The sequence below is a fragment of the Rhipicephalus sanguineus genome, chromosome 3, assembly GCF_013339695.2.
Source record: "Rhipicephalus sanguineus isolate Rsan-2018 chromosome 3, BIME_Rsan_1.4, whole genome shotgun sequence".
Taxonomy (NCBI): Eukaryota; Metazoa; Arthropoda; class Arachnida; order Ixodida; family Ixodidae; genus Rhipicephalus; species Rhipicephalus sanguineus.
Window position 1 is genome coordinate 53174503 of NC_051178.1, and position 24018 is coordinate 53198520.

General features: G+C 48.9%; 1 long non-coding RNA gene across 2 annotated transcripts in view; it reads left to right on the forward strand.

The window, feature by feature from the left end:
- The window catches only part of LOC119384920 (uncharacterized), a 99639-nt gene that overhangs the window by 10977 nt on the left and 64644 nt on the right, over positions 1–24018 (forward strand). For both annotated transcript variants that reach the window (XR_007415338.1, XR_005181986.2), the window contains exon 2: positions 12531–12651. This is a non-coding gene — a long non-coding RNA (uncharacterized LOC119384920). The remainder of the gene's footprint in view (positions 1–12530; positions 12652–24018) is intronic.

Consider the following 24018-nt stretch of genomic DNA (forward strand, 5'->3'; position numbering starts at 1 on the left):
ACCCTCTGCCACATACCCCTCCCTCCCCTCCCCCTCACCATTCCCCTTCCCCTCTACCCCTTTTCCTCCCCACTCACCCCCTCCCTTCCCCTCCCCTTCCCCTCTCCACTTTCCTCTCTCCCCTACCCCTCTCCACTTCCCCTTCTTCCCTCCCCCTCTCCACTTCCCCTCTCCCATCCCCCTTTCCACTCTTCCTCTGAAACGCGGGCTAGACATGCCGAAATTCTCTCCTGCACAACGCCGCGGTAAGCTCGAGCGCATGCGCGTCCCCTCCCCTTCTCTCTCCTCTCCTACGCTGCCCCCCTCTCGCCCGCCTGTCGACGCCGTTCCCCGCTCGCCTTGTGAGAATTAACGGCCAGGCTAGATGGAAGACACGACGCGCGTAGCGTCCCTCTTCGTGTTCCACGACACGAGGTCGGTAGCATGCCCAACGAACGCCAACGGAACGCGATCGTGCAAGTGCTCCGGCTTCGCATCGCCTCATGGTCCCCTTTAGCGGGAGATGGTGTAATTTTTTAGTTGCTTCCGTTACGTTACGCACATGAAGAAACAAAATTTTAAAATGACCATTTGCTCCCCGTCAACGCCCAATGAGCAGAATTTGGTTTAAACAGTTCTTATGTAGCTGCTAGGCAGGAGACTGCACCCAGCGCAGCGCACTGCTTTGATTTCAACCTAGGAGATGGTGCCCTCATCAATTTAAACCGCTCACAGGGAGCAGCTTTTACTCCCCATTTCGACACATATAAAGCACATATACAAAACAAGAGGGAAATCATGTCATTCACACTTGATGATTTAGTGTGATCTAGGTTTTTACGCCCCCTGACAATTGGCAAAACCTGTGCCGATCAATTTCGTGCGCAATACAAATGATGTTGCTTAATAAGGCATGGGTTTCTGCATACCTGAAATACGTAATCGGAGTTGATCACTCATTTCCCATGCCATGTAGTGAAGTGTGCCTACATCGACCTGATAGAACAAAGCCCGAATGAGTGTGTTAGGTAGCATGCGAAAATCAAAACAAGTCCACTAGTATCGGCGTTCATTAACGCTTTATTGCGTGTGGTCGCGGACCATGACAAAAATTGTAGACAGCATCAAGATCTGTAGGCCTGTTTGGCACTTAAAGGGCCCCTCAGCAGGTGACATAACGAATTTTAGTTAGACATTGGAAGTTGTTGCGAGCCCAATAAGGAGCATTATGCCACAAGAATTTTTCTAATCGGTCCGTTAGAAGCCGAGCAAAACAAAAATTGGACCATCCCCCGAAGGTAACGCTGATGCGATGCAAAGCAGCAGCGTTGCGCATGGGTGGCGTCACGGGTTGAACCGCGCTAACGCGGGTGCTGCGGTGAGCGCCGGAAGATTCGTTTGAAGCGAAACTCGGTGTAGCGTTTACTGGTGTAAACGCTCGTTTGAAACGCAGACGCGGGAAGCAGCCGACAGCTGCGGCGCTCCGGAGGGTGAGGGAGGGAGTGACGTACGCGCGCACCTGCGAGGGAAGCGTGCGAAGGGTGCGTGACGTCAACGCCCTGCTGCGGCGTGACCTACTTGGCACCGCTCCAACAACTGCGCCGAGGGAAGCGCGTTGTCCTCGCGTTTGTGCGGACGGACAAGCGGTACACAGGCTAGTCAAAGAGCTGCTACGCATCTAATAACTTGTAGTGCATGGCGCGAAACCATGATGCGAGGAGGCGAGCTGCAACCCCATGCCGCTCGCCCAGCGTAGCCTTCGCAAGCCAAATCCCTTCCCTGCCCTCTTCGGCACGCGAGCAGGAGGATCACATAACGCGCACGCCTGAACACGTCATGCACACACAATGTCACGAGCGCATCACGCATGATACGCACGAACCAGCCCGAGACGCGAGCGGTGTTGTGGCAGCGTTCTGTGCGCTTCATCTCTGCAAGTGATGCCGAATACGCCCTCGCCGATCACTCGGCTTTTCAACCTATTACTTGAGCACGAAAGCTGCGACTTTGTACGGACGCGAGACTAGCGGTGTGCCGCATGAACATCTAGTTAAACGCGGGAGGATAAATGGGCCTAATGAGCGCTGGAACGCGATGCAAAATTAGTTTCGTTGTAAGGGGTAGCGTCTGCATGATGCGCAAAGCTCGTGAACGCGAACGCGTGCGAAACGGAGGTAGAAGCTAGTCTCTAAGCCCGCTGCGATTCGCAGTAAAAATTAAAAAAGACAACACACACATTCAGTTTTTGTGTTTTGTAGCGTTAGCTACACTTGCCTAGTCGGAGCCGATTTCGCGTGGATCCTCATGAGCCGTGCCGCGCATGCGCGAGGATCAGTGAGGTCACACAGCTGGATCACCGGAGCCGGCATCTCACGAGCGCTCCGCCACCGCCACGCGCGGCTCGCCGCTGCTAGTCTGCGCGTTCGGGAGGAGTGGCGTCGTAGCCGCGGCAGACACGCTGGCGCCGGCGTGCGCGCAGCTATTCGCCTTGGCTGTGCATTCGCCGTCTGACACTGCGCTGGAGCCGCTTGATAGCGCCTCTGACTGGCGTTTGCAGGTGGGTAAGGCCATGGAAAAGGAGAGCGCAAATGCTGTTCAACGGCGCAGAAGAGCCGAGAAGCTTATCTCATCGGACCCCGAAGTAGTAGCCTGACAATTAGCGGTTCAGCGTACGAAGAAATAATAGAAGGCTAATAATCCTAGACAATCAGGAAAGCTGAGAATAATCAGCTGAACCTTTGCTAACGCTACGTATATCCTGGCATAGCCGAGCTAAGCCACTGCAAATTTTTTATATTACTCTCAAGTTTTATTAATCGATTCAAGCAACAATTACACGTCGTGTCAACACTACACGTCGTGTCAAATATTTATCGCAATGTCACGTGCTACTGTTTGTGGCGTCAAAGCACGGTCGTCTACGTAGAGGACCGACGTCACAGCACTACCATCTGTGTAGGGCCATCCCCTCATGTACGTCATCCCGTTATTCTCTGAGCGCGCGGCCGCGAGAAGGGCAAGCAGCGTTCAGCTTGAAATTTGACACATTTCTGCGACGCGTAGCGTTGCAAATTTTGGCAGACATGGTCGTGAACGCCCAGTGTATGCATTGCGCTCGTCAGCTCAAAATTGCCAAACCTGGTCAGGGGCCTTTAAGTATTTTTTTTAAGACGCGAAGCAGCTTAGGGCCGAGTTCAATCTCGTGGTATGCGTCCGGACGACCCTTCCTGCGCATGCGCAGGCCCTCTTTATACACCACCTCTCCCCTCTCCCCTCTCGCGCGCCTGTCGACCGCGTTCTCCGCTCGCCCTGTGAGAATAAACGGCCAGGCTAGTGGGAAGACAGGATGCGCACAGCCTTCCTCTTCGCTTTCCACGACGCTTTGAATGGATGGATGCAGCTTACGGCGCGGGACTTCGCCCCAGCTCAAGAACCTGGCGGCCAGTTCCTAAAAAAAATTACACCATGTCCCGCTCAAGCGAACTATCTCCCCGCTGCTTCGCATACACACATGGTTCCCTTTAGCAGGAGATGGTGTAATTTTTAATAAAACAGAGCGTATAGGTTCCCCAAAGGTAAAACGGAGCATGCGAGCTGTGGCCAACCGCGGCGAAACTAAACTTTAGGTGAAACTGCATGCCGGCGCGCTCTATCAGATATGCGCTGCAGTTAGCGAGAGTGCGTCGGCATATCCGGCTGACCCATCCCGATATTCTGATGTTCGCCTTATCGCCGGCTCGAGCGAAGCCGCGTTGCTACCATCACTGCTCCTCAGGGGACGCTTCCACCGGTTTATGCATTTGTTTGCCCGCGTTGTGACGATATCTTCGGAGGCATGTGCTTTCCGCATCACCGAGAATGCGACCACTGTCATCCCTGACGAGCAGGGGTGCTATGCAGGATGGCCCGAGCTTCTCGGGCACACGAGTTTGCTCCGAGCCCGCCCTACGACGGTCATGATAGGAAGACAGTGCGGAGCGCGCGATAGCAGCGTTGATAAACACGGCTGCAAGAACGAGAAGGGCGTCACAAGCGCATGCGCGGCATTTGCGGCGGTTTTCAAAGGAATACCGCGTGCGAACGCGTCAGCGCCACCACTCAGTCAACATTTTGACAGTGCAGCGACGTCAGCGTGATTGTCGCGCTATCTTTTTGCCAACTGATGATCGCGCCTCCCACGGGCGTGTTCGTGGGCGTTTGTCCTCTTTCGGAAAATTCTTTCGTTCCACCTAGTGCATGGAAATTTCCACTCTCGAGGGCAACAGCACTTTGGTGCAGCTCGTTTCGCTTCTCTGGAATATTACAGATAAATAAATGGACAGGTTGCTGCTATACTTACATTACACGTATGAACATTTTTTTTGTATTAGCGAATCGGTAGAAACACTGTCTCCGCAAACAAGTAATAGTAACATTTCTCGCCGCAAATCCCACCAGGGGCACTTTCTTCATAGCTGTGAGTGGTACGTCGTGAGAGCGGTGAAATTGAATGGGAGGCACCGTAGCCACGTGATGATATAACCTTTAGTTCTTCGTGCCTGTGTACATAGTCTGTGCGATTAAGCTCATAGATGAATCGTGCCGCTCGCTGGCGTTGCGTGAGCACTGCTCCTCGGCAAGAGGGAACGCGGTGGGCGGACCCGCTCTTCGCCACGGGCGTCTGTCAATCAAATTGACTGACGCGCGAACTCGGGCACAAACTTGTTGATTCTGAAAAGGCCCCAGTTCCACTCGTGACTGTCATAGTGCCGGTGTGCCTGTCAAGTGTTTCATGCGGTGGACGCTACTCAGCAGCTTCTTTGCATATAAAATAATTTGTTCAGCTTGCAGTGCTTGCCCAGGGCTTGGGCCATCGGTGGAGCTTGTGATCACCTAGTTTCTTCCACCTTTTTACGTGGCTCGTCTACTCAGTATGCTTGGTCTGCTTCGGTGTAATGACCGTGTCAGTTCGGTCTCAGTATTGGTGCTATTGCTTAGGAAGGTCTTAACTAACATGATAGTGAATAGTCCTTTCTTAATTGTTAATGTTTTAATTACCACGACATTATTTAAGTACAGATGTAATTAGCATATTAATCATTAGCACGATTCCAATTAACACGGCCTCGGTGAGTAAGCTCTTTATTATCTTTGTTTTAATTACACGCTTCCAATCTAATTGTTGTCGTGTTAATCAACATTAATTGATTATGTTTTAAATACCGCGCCATTATTTACTCAGGTTTAAATGGCAAAGTCCTGAATAGTGCAGAGGTAATTAGCGTAATCCTAATTAACATGATCCTAACTAGCACGCCCATAATTAGCGCCGTGTTAATTAACAACAACTAATAATGTCTTAATTACCACGACATTAATTACACAGGTTTCATTTGCAAGGTCCTGAATAGTACAGAGGTAATTAGCATATTCGTAATTAGAACGATCCTAATTAACGATCTCGTCGAGTAAGGTCTTGATTACCTTGGTTTTAATTACACGATCCTAATTAGCGTCATGTCATTTATCATGATCTCAATCACCTTGTTCTTAGCTTTACACGACTTCATTAGCATGGTCTTAGTAAGACGTGGCTTAGTTAGCTCGACCTTAGCAAGATTTGGCCTAATCAGCTTAGTCATAGCACGTCCTGACTCAGCTAGGTATACCGCCCAGCCAATTAGCCAATCAGCCGGGCGCACGTGCTCTGGGACCGAGCAGACGATGAAGAAGAGAACGACGAGGGCGCGCGCCGGCCGAGCAACGCGCTAGAATGTACAGGCCGACCATGGTGATTATACACGTGGCCTCGGCGATTAGCTCTAGCCGCGGTATTGTAAGGCGCTCGGTCGGAACTAATCTCGGAGTCCACGGTGCTGATTATTCTAAAGGATACTTGCTGCAGACATTAAACGCTTGAAAATGAATTCAAACGACCCGCGCACACATAAAAAATATAGCTAGTAGAGCTTTCTTCCACGTTTCCTGCATGGGTGCACGTCTGGACTCAGTGGAACGACAAACAAATGAAAGAAGGTGCCTCTAGTTTGAAGACACCACCCAACCTTCTCGACCGCCCTTGACGTGACGCCGCGTTCCATCGTAACCAATGGAACGGAGCGCGCGCTGAGGGATGGATTTCACCTTACCGTACTATTCGCTCGTTCAAAAGGGGGTGTCGCAAGAGCTCGGAAAGATACCGAGTTTCACCAAACTCGGGCCATCCTGCATAGCACCCCAGTAATGGTAGCAGCGCGGCTTCGCACGAGCCAGCGATAAGGCGAGCATCAGAATATCGGGATGCGTCAGCCGGATATGCCGACGCACTTTCGCTATCTACAGCGCATCCTCTAATAGAGCGCGCTGGCATGCAGTTTCGTCCTGTTTGACCACAGCTCACGTGCTCCGTTTTACTTTTGGGGCACTTGTATGTAGCTCTATCAACGAAGCCTCAAGAAACCTGTGCCCTTCTGACTACAATTATATGCATGGTCTCTTTTAACGTACGCCATCTATATCTCGGTTGACCTGTGTCGCTTAGGTGTTACTCTTCGGAACTGCTCCACGTGGTATAAGTACCGGCTCGTACCACATGAATGGTTGGTAGCGCCCATGACTTTCATTTTTCGTTAGTATTTAGTGACACTTTTGAATAAGAGGGCAGAGCTTACATGCCATAGAGACGATTCTTTTAAACGGTACACATTAGAATTATCAAACGCTCATAGTGGAGCATTCTTTCCTGAGATGGCCACCTATTTGCACTTATCCGCTCATGTCCTATCGTGTAGTACAGAGCCCTTATTGCTATGTTCGAGTACTTGCACCTAAATAGAGTAAAGAGAGATGAGACATAGTCGAGAGGGGCAGTGCACTGCGACATTCTGCACAACTGTCTCATTAGACACCTTTAGCCAGATCTGTATTCACTCGTGGCATATACGTAGTGTTTGGTTAACTGCTCCTGTAGGTGTACTGGCCGAATACTTCGCTCGCTATGGAATTAAGCAGTAAAACGGTAAACAATAAATGAAAAATCACAGGGTCGTCTCTTGTGCATTCACCTAAGACGACTCGCAGGCGAAAGCCATCTTCTTTTTCTTCTCAGTCGATGTATTAGGGAGCCTACATGAACAGCCGGTCATGTAGGCTCCCTAGATGTTTTTACCCTACCCCGCCACACTCCGAAAGCTTTAAGCACCCAGCGTGGTTTCGCACTGCCTCCAGGATCAGAGGCACCTCACCTGGTTTTGCACTGCCTCCTTGATCAGCCCACTTATGACCAAGCTGCGATGTCATGTGATGACGGTGTAGGCTTATGCCACAGGAGCGAAGGAACGGGACGGCTGAACCAGAATCGACATCGGCAGGGAACACGAGCCGTGGCTTCATGTGCCACTGCGAAGCGTCGTCTTTAGTTTCTCTTCCTAAGGCCGCGCGCTCGCCAGTCTTGTTCGCCGCCCAAAGGATGGCGCTACAATGGCATTATGTGGTCTAACGTCACTAGACGTCACGTCAGAATTTTAACGTCACGCTGACGTCACCAAATTTTGCGATCTGTGACGTCATGATGGCGTCATCACGTGATCATGTTTTTATTTGCACCACTCGTCCCCGACACCGCAGAACGCGAGGCGCCGCCGACGACGCGGGACGCCGACAGTCAAATATCTTGTTTAGTGACGCATATAAAGTTTTCGCCTTAATATTGCCAGTGTCCCTCTGCGTGCTCCTAATTCTAATATCATGGTTTGATGCGCCAGCTCACTCGGTTGTTCATAAATACGGTGCAGTTCAATATTGCACAATTCCCCCCCCCCCCCCTCACCTGTTTGGTCTGTGGAGGTCTGTAGAGAGCCAAACTTGCGAACCGCGTCACAGATGCTATATAACGACAGTAAAATGGGCGACGGGCTTATAATTAGCGTCCCTTTTTTTGTAGATGGGTACGTAACCGAAATGGTGCAATATTGCTCACATGGTACTAACGCTGCTCACTGTGCAACAATTCTGCAACAGCCAGTCTCTGACTTTCTTTTTATTATCACGACAGCACCGGACGACAGTTCGAAAGCGACGCAATGCTGCGTGCGAGAACATAACGCAAGAAAAAGATTGGGCGCAACTGCCTAATGCAATACACGCCTCAAGTAAACTTATAATGGACACGCGCTCGTTGTGTTTTTGCAGACAATGTTAGGTTCCGATTCACCAAGGCGCGTTGGCACTAAGTGTGCTCGCAAGTTATTCAGGAGCAAAAGCGAATAGCGCTTTTTCGCAGTTTTGGAACTTTCAACCCGTGCACCGCACAGCTCATTTCGTGCCTTCTTCCTGCACCGCACAGCCCATTTCGTGCAGTTTTTGTGCCTTCGTTCTTTTCATTCATTGGGCGCCTTTGCTGTTGTTAGACGGCGTTTGTGATGACTTGACGTCTTTCTTTTGCCCGTGTTTGCACGCCCAGTCATTTAAAACGTTCGTGTGTTTGCGTACCTATACCCGCCGCTGTCGACGCGGGGAAAATAGGATGGACCAGCATTTGGGCGCCGATATGTGCATGCATCTGCTCGTCGACGCAGTCAAAGACGTCGTCTCGTAAAGCACCAATCCCACGTTTGCTCATCGTCGTCCTTATGCTAAAGCTCGTGAGCAGCGGATGAGGTTATGTGGTGCTTTCTACAGCGGCTAGCTTGCACGCAAGGATCCCAACTTACATTCATAAACTCCCCCTAAAAGGCCGTCACTGAACGTCATCCGGACACTTGCGTTTGGCAAGGTAATCAAATGACACTGCGGCACGGATATGGACTTCAAGAATGTAGACGCGTGTGAGAGTCCCAATGCCATGGAGCGCCTAACAGACCGACAATAGTGACCCTGGTTAAGCGATCAGGTGCTTTGGCGGCACGCTCTCTCAATGGTGCGCCGCTAAACCATGTGCTGTGTCGAATACGCTAGTGCTAGTCCTCTGCCTGCGTAATATTACCCAAAGAAATTTTTTTGCGGGAACATATGAAGCCGATGAACGTTTTTAAACGTTACACGATTACAGATGTTACAAACGTTCACCGCTCTCTAGTACTGAGGTCGGTTCCCTAACTTGAAGTACTAATGAAACTGCTGTTTAGAGGGAGTGAGTGGTACCAACGTAGTATGCTAGTTGGACATGAATTTGTAAGTGCTGTCCCGGACGTGTAGGCATCGCTGTGTTCTGCGTTCTGTACACTTAACTTATGGCGTAGATTGTTTGTATGATAGAAAGTGCCAGGCCGACCACATGAAACAGTTTCAAAGCAAACTCCTTATCTTTTATATCGCCAAAGGTGGGCAGGCAGATTAGAAAGGGAAACTAAGTGCAGAATACTATTCGGCGTGTACTTAAAAAGCACATTTCAGGAACATCGTAGTGCTTGTTTTGAGCCAATGAAATGCTTAGTTTGTAATAAAATCACGCTTTAGTGGTTCGCATACTGTTAGTGCCATTCAAGCCACTCGCCTTTCAAGGAATTGTGACGTAAGCATTTCCGAACGCCGCTATTAACGGACGCCACGCCAACATCTTCCGTTATCTGGCAACATTGCGTCTCCACCGGAAACGCAATCGAGATTACTTCCTGTCATGCTTGTTTTGCTGACCGCTGCTGCTTGCATTGTACTGCGATTTTGCTATCTTAGCGCATTGTAAGACTCCGATAGAAGAGCGACACGGACACAGCGCTAATTTTCAACATACGATTTAATTCAGTAGGCGTCACACCAGTAAATAGGTTCAAATTCAGCGCACGCAGGCGAATTTAAAAGCAACAAAAAATGAAAACAGAATGACTTTTTAACACGCGTGCATCTTGGTTTACAGGTTGTTTACAATTTATTTTAGACAACATGTTAGTAGGCCACATGGTGAGGTCGGAAGATTTGTCATCGCCTACTGAAATAAATCATGTTGGAAGTTAGCGCAGTGTCCATGTCGTTCTTCTGTCCTAGTCTTGCTTTGCAGTGCGCTAAAATAGCAAAACGGAATACCAACACGCCCAAGCCTACGCTCTGTCATGTGTAGTGTGATATTTTCCCCGGAAGCGCTTGACATTCGGACACTGCGCGGTCCGGCCGTCAGGGCGGGAATACGGGCGCCCCATGTAACGTTGGCATCATGTGCGTGTGTGCCTGTGTGCAGGCGCAGTTCGGTGAGCCTCTGTTTACGCCACTCGTGCACCTTGTCGCCGAAATGCGACACGATCAACATATGTATACCGTGAAATATGTGTGCCTAGCCTTCACTTGTGCGATCCACGTCGGAATAATGTTCGTCCCCTCCAAATAGTCGTGCAGAGGGCGCCTGATCACTGATTGGCTTTGAGGCGCGGAAAGGGAAGGTTCACGTAAACAGCCACGAGACTGCGACTACGCTAGCGGAAACTACCACTGAGATGCGACCGCGTGAGCGGAGCGCATCCCAGCGAAAACGTAACTTTTGAACCACCCGCGCCATTCGCCATGGTAACGTCAAGTGCTTTTTTACGTGAATCAAAGAGAAACGCATAAGCAGGATTTTATTACGTCTTGTAATGCACGGAATGTTATTTTTCCTTGTAAATAGTTAGAGTACCACTGATTAATTGTAATCGGGACTCTTGACGTCATCGCGCTCTTTCCAAAATGTCCCATTGGTGGCGCATGTCGTGTCCTACATTTGCCTTCTTTGTCGTTGCTTAGAGCGCTGCCCTCAATAATGTTCACCTTTTAGACGTTCGTAACCATTGCCCTTTCACTGGACATACATTATTATTTGTCTTTAGTGTCCCTTTAAGACATATGCGGGGATAACATGGCCGCAGCAAGCACAGGACCGATATAACTGGCGAAACATGGAAGAGAACATTGCCCTGCAGTGGGCGCAGTCAGGCTGATGATGATATCGCAAAGCGTCCAGTTATTGAGCAAGGCAAGCCGCTCTCAGCGCAAGGACTTCATCCATTGGAATTGATTAAAGTGATATTTCCCAAGTCTGTGGAAGTATCAGGATGAGTGCGCACCTTTAAAAAAGAAGCGTGCTTTGCCATTGGAAACAGCAACACTTATCTTAGTAAGGCGAAGCTTTCTACGTCTCAGTTTCCTCCGTGATCATCGAAAACGCACTGTAGGAAAGCCAACTTACACTCTGGGACTATATGCTCACGACGGCGCACGACGTACGTATCGTACAACACTATAGTATACATTCGCAGTGGTACGAGTAAGAACAATAGGAACTACAACAGCACGCTACCCAGAAGAACTGTATATACCTGCATTGCATTACGCGCGACGTTTGCGGTCGACTCCGATTCGACAATCAGGTGCTCTCGCTGTCGGGCATTCGCTTGTGCAATGAGCGCAGCAAGGCGTTTGGGGTGGTTCGCGAGTACCAACCGGGTCTCCGCGATTCAGCTGGGGTTCGATTTGCGGCACGTGCAAGGACATCTTGGTGTGCGGCAAGATACTTTCCTTCAGCACCGCGAACTGTTACGTGTACCCTCCCATGACCGAAGGTCTACACAAGGACGCGTTGGTGTGAAGCAAGGTACCTTCCTTCAGCACCGCGAACGTTTACGTGTACCCTCCCATGACCGAAGTCTACACAAGGACACCTTTGTGTGAGGCAAGATACCTTCCTTCAGCACCGTGAACCGTTACGTGTACCCTCCCATGACCGAAAACCTACACAAGGACACAATGGTGTGAGGCAAGGTACCTTCTTTCAGCACCGCGAACTATTACGTGTACCGTCGCATGACCGAAGTTCTACAAAAGGACACCTTGGTGTGAGGCAAGATACCTTCCTTCAGCACCGCGAACTGTTACGTGTACCATCGCATGACCGAAGGTCTACACAAGGACACCTTGGTGTGAGGCAAGATACCTTCCTTCAGCACCGCGAACTGTTACGTGTACTCTCCCATGACCGAAGGTCTACATAAGCTGAACGCCGTGGAGAACCTTCAGGTTGCGCATTGACTGCCGTTCTTGGGTGTTCATGCGTGCGTAAATGATGGATGATCTGTCCCTTGATATTGTACTGACCGCGACTGCGAGTCAAGCACCAGTCGCTCCTCCACGGCGTACAGCTTGGGTAGATCTTGCGGCATCGGAAGGCACATGAAAGCATTCGCGGTGCTGAAGGTAGTTTACCCCTGCCGTTTACCTCAATGGGAGTCAGCCACGTTACGTTGGCAGAACCTCCGAACGTCTAACACGGCGATCACAAGGCAATACATTGAAAGTGTGGAGCCGTCCGTGAAAGTGTATGTGTGCGTGAAATAAACGAATTCAGATGTAAGATAAAGGCTATGCAACTTAACGAAATGTCTTCATTCAGCTTTAACGTTCCAAAAATGGAATACTAAACGAGTAATGAAGTCACGTATGCGTCGTGTCTGGTCGCTCAGCGTTCCTTGGAGTCACTGCGTGGTCGTTGGCTTCCAACCTTTTTTTTTTACTTTAATTCAGCATGCATTGGAGACAGCTTCACGTTCAACCATTTTTCTTTAAGAAGGGGGCGTTGATTTTAAATTTCGGTACATTTTTTTGCCATGCAGGTATGGCGAAAACACGGTCAATTCAAGCGGCAGCTGCCAAGTGTGCTTCTATCGAAAGATCACCAGAAACGTCCCGCACTGAAGATAAACGGGACTCATCCGCCATGTCTTCAGTCGATGAGTAAGTTTTTCAGCTACATGCCGCACAGCTGAGACGAACACTGAAATAACAGACGCGTACATGCATTATCAAATGCATTTCATTTCATCCTGCCTTGTTATGAGCGTAAACTCGCCATAACTCCCAAACAATATATCATTAAAATTTAGATAAAGTGACATATCTAAAGCTAAACCACATACCAATACTCACGCGCACGCGTCTGACATAAAAAAAAAGCATCTAGAGATGGCATAAATGAAGAAACAATTAAACAAACACTAACTTCGAAAGAGAACCCTACGGCAATAAACAAATAGTGGAATGTATTAATTTTGTTTCTATGCCGAAACGACTATATCATTGAGGCGCGCCGTACTGGTAGATTCCTAATTATTGTTGACCACTTAGAACTTTTTAAGGTTTAAGGCAAGCAACAAAGAGGAGAACGCGTAGAACACAAAACATGGAGCTTCTCCTTTCCAATTGGTATTTCGGCGCGTCTAAGGTGTAAAAATGATCAACAGGAGCGAAGAAACAACCACATAACATTGAATGTGACTAAACCTAAATAGAAACTTGTAAAAATACAACCTTCACGTCACTCAATGAAGCAGGCCTCGTCTCACGCAATTATCTGCCTTTTTTCCCCATAACAAGCGTTTCTAACATTCTGAAACTCGATCAGTCGGGTGTTTAGTTCTTTGGATAACTCTATTTTGAAAGTCGGCGTGCAGCCACACGCTTGGAGCATTCGGCTTGCGCGCCACCTCCTTTTGCTTATATTCAAATGGTGCTCCTTAACCTTTTAATTAGGACATTTACCGGTGAGCCCTTTGTAATGGCGACGACAGCTTTGGAGAATTGAGTAAACGGCAGCCGCACCACAATGCATGAACTTGTTTCCTCGTTTCGTACGCTGCAGCGAGTGTGACTGTTGTTTGATGCCAAAAGGTCAGTTTCGCCACAATAGCGAGAAATTGAATGCGACAGCAGCAAATTATGATGGTATACAAAGTAAGGCTGACAGCTCACCGCTTTATCTCCATCCCGCGTAAGTCGACGAAACGCCGTTGTAAGGAAACATGGCCGCTGCAAGGATCGCAATGGTGTTCCTACTGGTTATTAGAGTCACTGGAAAATTTCAGAGTACCGCAAAGGTAGGCTGCACGCGGGCAACATTGAGCGGCGGCGGCCATTTCCCTTCCAGACCGTCCGGCGCGTTGGTAGCGTGTGTTGAGAAGTGACCGATCTTTTCGCCTCAATGCTTTGTTACGCTCGGCGTAACTGCAATATGTGTGTGTGTTTCTTCAAAAGGATATCATAAGTGATTTCGAGTCATCGACAGTTTGAATTGACTGCGCGGTAAGCGCTGTAGCTAATGAAACGTGCGGCGAATGTTGCCATGTGCTCGCGAACTCTCTTCGTGGCTTCATCGGTCTCTTTTCGTTTCACGGCCGGGTGTGTTCGCAAGGTCCGGAGCTGTAGAAACAGTTGCATTAGCGTAATGACCGTGCGAGATGCCATTTACTTCGACACTTGGTGAATGTTGACTGCTTGCGCTAGCTTTGCAGTCGGTGTTCAGGTTCACTTCATAGCGCATTCGAGAACATTATCGAACATCGAGAACATTCAGCATTGCGCCCTTCGACTGATCGCTGACGCATACTTTACTTGCGCACCATGCTTGCTGTTCAGCTGGGTGTCATCTGTAATAGAAGTGGTGTGTGTACTGTAAGTGCAAGTTGTGCGTGAAGTATTTGTCTCGGTTCGGAACGCCAGCAGCCGAACGCATGGGCGAATCGGCGTGCGGTAGATAAGGTGCATCTTATCTTGCGAATACGTTGTCATTTCCAGGGGCGGCGCCAGTGGGGGGTTTGGGGGGGCTCCAGCCCCCCCCAAAATTTCCGCCTGCCCCCCCTTTGCCCCCCCGAGAGCAAGCATAGTCAAAATACAATGCATATGTTACCAGCCTCCCTGCCCCCCTGAAGGAACCCACTTGTCGTGGGTGCCCCCCCAGTAAAAAAATCCTGGCGCCGCCCCTGGTCATTTCCTAACAGATACGTAGAAAATAGGCCATCAAAAATGACTGACGTCACTACTCAGTTGTTTCATTTCTTATTTTTTGTCTGCTTAATATTCCCAACGTTGCAGTGCATTTGCTAATATTTTGATGTGTTCCGACAAAGTTTTCTTTTTTTTTTTGGCGTTGTCAGCGCGTAAACGGCTGGGGTTCGGTTTCTGCACTGCTTTTAATTTCAACTTTTTTTTTCGTAATGCACTCTTGTTAAAACTTCCTCGGCGCAGTGCTTTATGTTGTTTTGATCAGAAATAGGACATCCCGAAAAGCTTTAACGCGCATGCTACTGCAACACAGTATGTATATAGATCTAGGGCTCGCATGAAATCGATTCCCTCAATGCGTAAGAGAATAAGCCTTTTTTTTAGCTGTGACCATTTCTCACCCGCTACACAGTATTGTAAGAATCCGCTAGGCGCAATGCAGCATTAGCAACATTCTTTTTTAAAAAAAATAAAACATGCCTAATAACACTGCCTTATACCAAGTTTATCAACAGAGTTCCACGCTTCAGTTTTGCGCAGTGGCAAATGATCATGCGACAATTGCCTTCAAGGTATACACCAAACAGTATTATTTTATTAGGTCTTCGATTTCGCTCTCGTGCGTGACACGCTTATAACTCGAAATGCACGCGCAATCAGTTCAACAGATCGAGATATAAACAGCCGAGCAAATAGAAAGGTATGTATGCAGTTTCAATATCGCTGAACATAGCGAACCGAAAAGGTGAAGTATCCTGTTGCATGAGAGCTTTTCAGCAAAGTTTGTGTAGTTCACTGCAGAAAGGAGTGTTCTTCGAGGGGGGAAATTCATTCCGCGGCCAACTATGCAGCCACGTACAACGACGCTCTTGGACGTTAATGTTTCCCACACGGAATGCAAAAATATACGAAATTCCCGGAGTAGCTCACCAGCAACCTTCGGTTACTGGTGAGCTACTCTCTGGCATCTGCAAGACGCGTTTAAAAAAGCGACGAAGTACTTCTAGGGAACGTGTTACTGCTAAATGTCCTTCCCCGCTCTGCATTCAACGTGCCTGCACCCAAAGCGCTTGGAAGTGATATGGCGGCGAGAGGTCACGTGATGCGAGTAAGCCAATCGCGTCGGCGGCGGCGCGCGGAAGACAGATGCGATACTCTGAAATTTTTCTAGTGACTCTACTGGGTATAGACCTCCAACGCTCAAGTTTGCGCAGCGCCGTCCGCCGCCCCAGCGGAGAGAGGGGAAAACTCCGGTAGCTGGGACGGGTCGCTCTTGCTTGATTTTCCCATCGCGCGCGCGGAGAACGTGCTCCCCGGGGCTTTTATCTCGCATTTTTCACGCTATGGGTGCCGTTCCTTCGTCGTACTCGAAAGCAGGCACGCAGTCCTGCTGCATTGTGAACTGTCACAAAAGTTTAAAAATGTCGAAGAGCCGAAAACTTCCTGTCATGTTCTACCGTTTCCAATGCAAGCAGTGCGAGGAGCAGAGGCGTCAAGAGTGGATTATGGCAGTTCGCCGCGATGCTTTCGCGGTCTTGTCACCTTGAAGCAGTTTTTGTCGTACACAGTATTACGAACTATTAACGGGGAGAAACGCGATGATCGTGCTCAAAGGGAAGTGCGTTTGTGAACCGAAGTTACAACAAATAGACAGCCGCTGTACGTTTCGAGATTGCGCGCTGGCTTTCCGAGTCAACCATTTGTAATGTTACAGCAGCGGAGCATTTGGGCTTATTACACCACAGTTTAAATAACGTACCGTGAGTACTAAGTGTTTAATTCAGCTGATTGCGGTACATTTCCCGTCGCGGCTCCCTGTAACAGAATTAAGCTGTATGTTTGCACTGAGCGTTTATATTGGCCTTGCATGCGACACGCCGTGATTCCTTAGAAGGCTGACGTGTTGCGCTGCTAAAATCGTGGTCATGGGTTCGATTCACGCATACAGCAGCTGCATTTCGATGGGAGCGAAATGCACTAACACCGGCGTACTTAGATTTACGTACACGTTAAAGAAACCCAGGTGGCCGAAATTAATCTGAATTAATCCACCACGGCGTGCCTCGTATTAATGTCATGCGTTCGGCACGTAATAAAAAGCCTTGCATGCCGCTTTGGAAACGAGCTGAAAAAAGAACCAAGGTGGCAATTAAATTTTCGATGGCTTCGCGAATTCAGATGCGCTTATTATTGGGCACAAATCTCGGCATAATCATAAACATGCGCGATCCCAGTGGGCATTGTATAGTATCAGGGGCGTAGCCAGAAATTTTTTCAGGGGGGGGGGTCCAACCATACTTTATGTACGTTTGTGCATGCGTTTGTATGTGTGCGTGTACATATACGCAAGCAAAATTGAAAATTTTCGGGGAGGGTTTGAACCACACCCCCCCCCCCCTTGGCTACGCCCCTGTATAGTATGATGCTGACCAAGCGAGCTGTCGAAACAACCAAAGCGACATTCGAATAAGCGAACACGGTGCGTGATCCGGCGTCGATATTATTCGAAATGAAACACGCCTCTGCAAGAAACATGCATCGTCGAAGTGGGCATGAAATATTTATTTTTTGTTTGCGTATATCATTATGCTGTCAAAGGGAGCTCTAAAAAATCCAAGGCGACAATAAACTTGCGATCCGACGTTGTTATCATTCGATGCAAACCTCGGCAAAAGTGAAACTCCCACGAAACTGAACACTGCGCATTGCGATGCAGCCAGTGACTCAACAGGGCAGATGTAAATTTATGCTCTTCACACTGAGCTCATAATAAATTTAAAGCCGCACGACAAACTTGGCATCCAAGCAATTGAAAAGTTATCAATAGAAAACGCAAGCGAAAGCGTGCTGGATGGTTGCTGACAGCTTTGAGTAGACACGACTGCCGCAACGAATGTGCGTTTTACCGGTAACATAACTACAGAACTCGCGCAGTCACCTCCCTACTCATGTCAAAGAAATGTGCCCGTTCAGCATCTGCACGCACGTAGCGCTCGCACAACAGCATCGCCCTTGACGACCTGCTCGGTCCCGAAAAGGTGGTCGATCAACCCGTCCTCCTCTGGTAAGATTCCCACCGTTAAAACGTTTTTTTCCATCTCTGGGATCTTTCTAAACCTTCAGAGCAAGCGACACGTGAAGCTGCACGTGCACGGCGAGCAGAGAACAGCGCGTGCAGGGTGCCTGAACGTGCGGAGGCAGCGCAGTCAAAAGGCTGGTGTGGGGACAGGAGCGACCGGTTTTCGCAAGAAAGGCGGCGAAACGCGTGTGACGCAGCGCCCCCTGGCCGAGCTTGGGAGGCCTATAGCTTCATGGCAAGCCGAGCGGTGAGAACAGCACGTGCAAGGCAAGTGCATCCGTGTGCTGGTCGATTAAATGCAGGTGCCGCAGTTAGAGTGCGCAGTCTGCCGAACTTGGTGGAACCAATGTTGGCATAGCCAAACCGGCACACATTTTTTTATTAACACGAAAGTGTTTTATGCCGGGGTCCACCAAGTGCATCCGTCACAGATGTGACGTTGATAAAATGGACGCCAACGTTCGAGAAAGAAAAAACCAAGAAAAAGATCCCCCGCTGGGAATCGAGCCCACGATCTGGCGGCCGCGACGGCAAGCGCCCGACGCCCTACCGACTAAGCCAACTCGTCAGAGGCTGGACACGGCGCGAACGCGCCTTATATCTTTCACACATTCTCTTTCGCACGGTGCTCTCTGTTGGCGGTGTATGTAGGCGGCGCGGAGTGGGGCGGTGCCGCCGTCTGTGAGAGGTGAAAAGAAGTAATGCTTCACGATCGGCACTTACTAGCGCTTACTCCGAGATTGCGCGCGATATCGGAGGTCATAGTTAAAGCGTCTCGATACCAGCGAGGTACACTGGCCGCGCTGGCGCCGCCGAGGCACCCTTGACGCAGTTACGTTGGTTCCGTTCTTTCTTTGCCTTTCGCTTCGTGTTAGCGTGCGTCGGCTCATCGGAGTACTGCAGCTTCCAGACGCACCAACGGGATTTCTCCGCCGCCGACTGCTTCGATTGCGAGAGCACCGACTAACAAAACTGCTGCAATACGCGTTGCAGAAAGGACGCGATTTCGACGGGCGAATGTTGTGCCTTGGTGGAGCGAGACTAGCGCCTGCGAGACAGAGCACAGCGGGATGCACGCATTTGCGGCTCAGGCTACGAACCTCTACCTCCCGTGTTGCTGAAGTGTAGTGTGTGGTAGTGCATGCATGAGCGCAGGCGTCGGTCACCCATTGCTAGAAAGCGCACACCGTGGCGTTTCTCTCCTTAATTGACGACGCTTTGAAGAAGTGCATACCGGGTACCAATGTTGAATATGAGCTTGTTGATACCATCCTTACGCGGGAGTCATGATTTGCTGTGTCCAAATATATGTTCACAACGTCAGCTACCGCAATGGTTTAATCATGATCATGGACGTTAGTCGTCGCGATATAGACATGCCGTCAACATGGGTGCATCCACATCAAAACGGTGTTGTAGCTGCCAAACACGAATAGACATTGTACAAGCTCTCATATGTCACTACACAATAAGCACTACTTCTGTGAAGACACGTTTCACTTTCGTGTTATACCGATTCCTATGACGGAGGGATCAGCCATATTTTTTTACACGTACGCGCGTATGACATCAGCACTTACCAAACTTATGATCGCAGCTACAGAAGGGGGCGCGGGGAGGCGTCGCTGGTTTGCACAGACAATAACATAGTTTTCGGTAAAGTTTTCGGCGGTAGTTTTCCGCGGTAAAGTACTGCAGTTCTTTACCATGAAGTATTACGGTTACGACTTTGGTTCCTGGAACGGTGACCCACGGAAACAAATGATGTATGGCAGTAGCTAGGTAGATAATGTCCATTGCCTACAAAAGTTCAATCTTCCCTGCAGCCTCGGCAGAGACTGATATCGTGTAATTTGTGTATTGCGCTTTGTGTAGCCTGCAGATGTGAGCCTCTGCTTCGTGATATCGAGATCACAGGAAGGAGAAGCGGCACATAAACGCGAGAGTAATTGGAGTCTTTTAGATGCGAAGTATCTTATGGCGGAGTTCAATCCGGTGGTGGTGGTGGTGGTGGTGGTGGTGTGCGGCGTGACCACCCTTACTGCGCATGCGCACACCCTCTCCACTCATCCTCTCCCAACCTCCTCTCCACTGCCCCTTTCCCTTCCCTCTCCCCTCTCCCCTCTGCCCTCGCCCTCTCAACTTTCCCTCTCCCCTCCCCCTTTCCACTCTTCCTCTGAAACGCGGCCTAGACATGCCGAAATTCTCTCCCGCGCAACGCCGCGATGATCACCAGCGCATGCGCGTCCCCTCCCCCTCTCTCTCCTCTCATATGCTGCCCCCCTCTAGCACGCCTGCCGACTGCGTTCCCCGCTCGCCCTGTGAGAATTAACGGCCAGGCTAGAAGGAAGACAAGACGTGCGTAGCGTTCGTCCTCGCGTTCCACGACGCGAGGTCGCTAGCATGCCCAAAGAACGCCAACGGAACGCGATCGTGCAAGTGCTCCGGCTTCGATTCGCCTCATGGTCCCCTTTAGCGGGAGATGGTGTAATTTTTACATTAAAAAGAGCGGCACGTGTTGTATTAGGGATACTATTGCTTATCTTCAGATATGAGATGCTGTTTCTTAATATGTCACTATGATTGGATTTTTTCTGATTCTGATGCATGCATGCGCAAACTTGTATTTTCCTGGTTTCACGTTTTGGAATAAACAGTTGGCGTTTAGCGCCCGACCTTTCTGCTACCTCCGACTTTTTCTCGAGTCTTTGTTTCCTTCTTATATGCATCCCTACTATGTATCACTTTGCCTTCAGGTTTCTTTTCCATGGAAGGCTGTCCAGCCTGGTGGTGGACTTATTCGCACACTATATATGACATGTTTATTAGGGTCGGTTGAAATTGCACTGCCTGAAGGCGATTGAGCTTCTCACCCTGGACGCTACGCATATGTACTTGAAGTGCAGCGGTGTCACACGGCAACTCGCTTGAGAATGGCGCTGATCTTAGGAGCTATTGCGGCCGGCTGTAGACCGAGAGACATTGCTAAATTTATTATCCCATTGTTAGTCGCCTCGCTGACGAACTTTACTATCGCTCACCAGCCCAGCGATCAAATGCTCATTCACGCAACAGTGACGGTAGCCGTTGGCTTTTCCATTGGATGCGCGTTTCTCAAGAACATGGTCTGCACTTGATATCTCCCTTTCCTCGGGGTCACAGTAAGGGAATGCGTGATCCGCGAGTACAACATTTTGTCGCAAACTAAGCCATGAAAGACTTTGTGTCGAGTACGCAAATATTTATATGACGCTGTCCTGACACCATCCTCGTTGTCGTCTTCGGCAAGTAACCAATGCATAGCATGGAATAGCACCGAGTTGCTGTCAGCTGTATAAGAGTCGTGGTAAAATATTCCCACTGAGAAGTGAACAAATTATTGAACATGAGGACGAGGAGGTGGAGGGAATCAAAGACAGGAAGCTCAACCAGACGCGCGTCCGGTTTGCTATCCTACACTGGGGATGGGAGATTGAGGGATGAAAAATAGGTGGATAGAAAAAAGTCAGCATACGAAAAATTCGCGCGAGCATAAACTACACTGCTGTGTCTCATAGTACTGGACGCAGGATCTCAATGTTATATAATAATATATTATCTGGGGTTTAACGTCCCAAAACCACGATATGATTATGAGGGACGCCGTAGTGGAGGGCTCCGGAAATGTCGACCACCTGGGGTTCTTTAAGGTGGTAGGCCACCTTCAAAAGTCGAATTTTTTTCCCGAGGTCGATTTTTAGTTTTTTTGTTTTTTTGTGAACGCCCAAACATTCAAAAATATGTTGCAACAAAAATTATATTTCTATCATCATTTCTTTGCAAGTTACACCAAGTTTTACACACCCCATGCCTGTATAGCGAAACCGAAATCACATTGTGTTTTTTTCGAAAGTAGGTGTTGTTTCGTCTATATTAATGATAATTAAAATACTTTATAAAATTTATTGTGAGTTTTACATAAGAGGATGTCATTAAATAAACGCTGTGTTTCTAATTGTTTATAAATCTCTAAAAACGGCCTACAGGGGAACGCACACCTCTTGCAAGCTGTTAAATCTTTCTTTGCGTTTTTTTTTTCAAAATAAGAATTTGCTCCAAGTCAAGTGATGCCAACATTCATAACTTTTTTTCTCAGTGTGTACTTCGAACTGAAATGTTGTATAATAGTTTACAACGTATATATCTGTGCCATGAACTAGAATGAAAGAAATTGATAGAATATTTCTAAATTCACAGCCAATTTTGCAAAAAGGTTCTGTCTAAACTGGCTCTATTTCCTCATCTTTTTGGTTTTTTTTAAAGGGCCAGTAAACAACCACGAGGTCCAAAAATTGCAATGAAGGGAAATATCCGCACTTTTGCTATGTGAACATGCTGCCGCAATAATTCTGCGAATACGTGCTATAATAAGGAAGTTACAGGGGTTAGAACATCCGTTTCAGCTGGTTTCAAGTTTTCGCGCGGCCTCGCCACCCTTCTCCTCTGCAGGGAGGGGAAGGTGTAGCCCGTCGTCGTGACTCCGCCCACTTCTGCAACGTGACACGACGTCAGCAATTGACGTCATCGGCGAGCGGGATCAGTCGCAATGTACTTCCGTTTGCAGCAGCTCCTGGTTGTTTATTGTTTACATTGTCGCACGTGCTCCGCAACTTGACGGGCAGTTTTCGGCTTTTCGGTATTTTTGAACCTTTTTGTGCTTGCTTTCCAAGACGACGAAGGGGCGCGAGAGAAAAGCGTTGAGAACCCCGCTTGCCGCAAGCGCGACCCGTCCAAACTACCGGAGATTCCCCCTTTCTCCGCTAGATTTGCAGCCAACAACTGAACAACACTTCCTCCACGTGTTGCTCATGTCCAAGGCAAACTGCGTGCAGGTGCCATGCAGTGCGGGGAACATACGCATGACAACGGCGTTCTGCATGGCCGAAACCGCATCACCGCAGGGCCAAGAAACAAGGCGCAGTTTCGTAGCGGTGGGTGGGAACAGGAACTGACGTTAACTCAACTACTGTTTGTTGAGACCTGGCTTAGACCAATCGACGAGCTCAGTGCTACGTCAACTCGCCGATCGCCGAGTTTGCGTCACTGCGCGTACGAGGAGGATTGGTCAGGCGCAGGAAAGAAGCGCGGGAATGGTTTTTCGAAATGAAGGGTCCACGCGGCGCGCAGCGCTGTAATATTCGGAAAACGTGATCGCCGCGGTCTACTGTACGAATTAGCGAGCTTGTTTGGGGGGTGTAAAAAAAAAGTCGCAGCCTGTTTACGGGCCCTTAGCAATACTTCCTTGATATTTGCTGCATAATATTTATCCTTGTTCATTGCACAGCTCCAACCTTTAGCTACACAAATAACAAAGCTTTACTGAATTAAGCCAGTTATTAGTCATTTATCCCTGCTGGCGTGACTACCACTTTTAAGGCAATTTTTGACAAAGGTCACCTCCAAAAAATTAATAATCAATATTTTGCATTATAAATGGCTGGGTGAGTTATATAAGACATCCTTGCTTTGAAGAAAAAGTTATTTCAACGCTGGCTGCTCCTATTTTTTTTTTGAGTGGCCTACCACCTTAACGTGCACCCGGATCTCAGTCCTATCACGTTCCACTGTAGGTGGTCGAGTCATTGTGCCTATTGAAGGCTCGCAAGTACTGGACATAGAACATCCAGTACCCGTTATACACACTGAGTGTATGGTGATTTCAGATTGCCGATGAACACGCGAAGTGTGTCTAATAGGGACTGAAGCACAATGATCATTTGTTTGTCTTCTTCAGACAACTTCTTAGCCGGGAATTGAGTGTTCACTATTGCCGATGTGCACTGTGAACCTGCATGTCGCTGCGATTTCGGCAGCGTAGGCCAAGCTGTGTCAGTTGTGTCCATGCTTTCATTGGTGTACTGGTTTGCATCGACCGTCGCCGATTCGTGGAGTTGTGGCTTCGGCAATGTAAGCGAGATGAAATCCACAGCAACTGTTCTTTATAATGCATATTTTGTTTCATACCGGTCGCGCAGGGTGGCAAGGGAGGTGATGAAGCAGGGCGTTCAAGTTTATGCCAACATTCAGGTAAACACATTTGCTAAATGGACGCCAACATGCCTGAAGATCGAATTAATGTGTTCACCCAACAACGATAACTCATAATTTGTCCATAGCCGTCAATGGCGTGCACCTGGACTCATTTCCGCACATCTTGAGAAACCATTCACAACACCACTTGGTTCATGACACATTCGATGGACTTA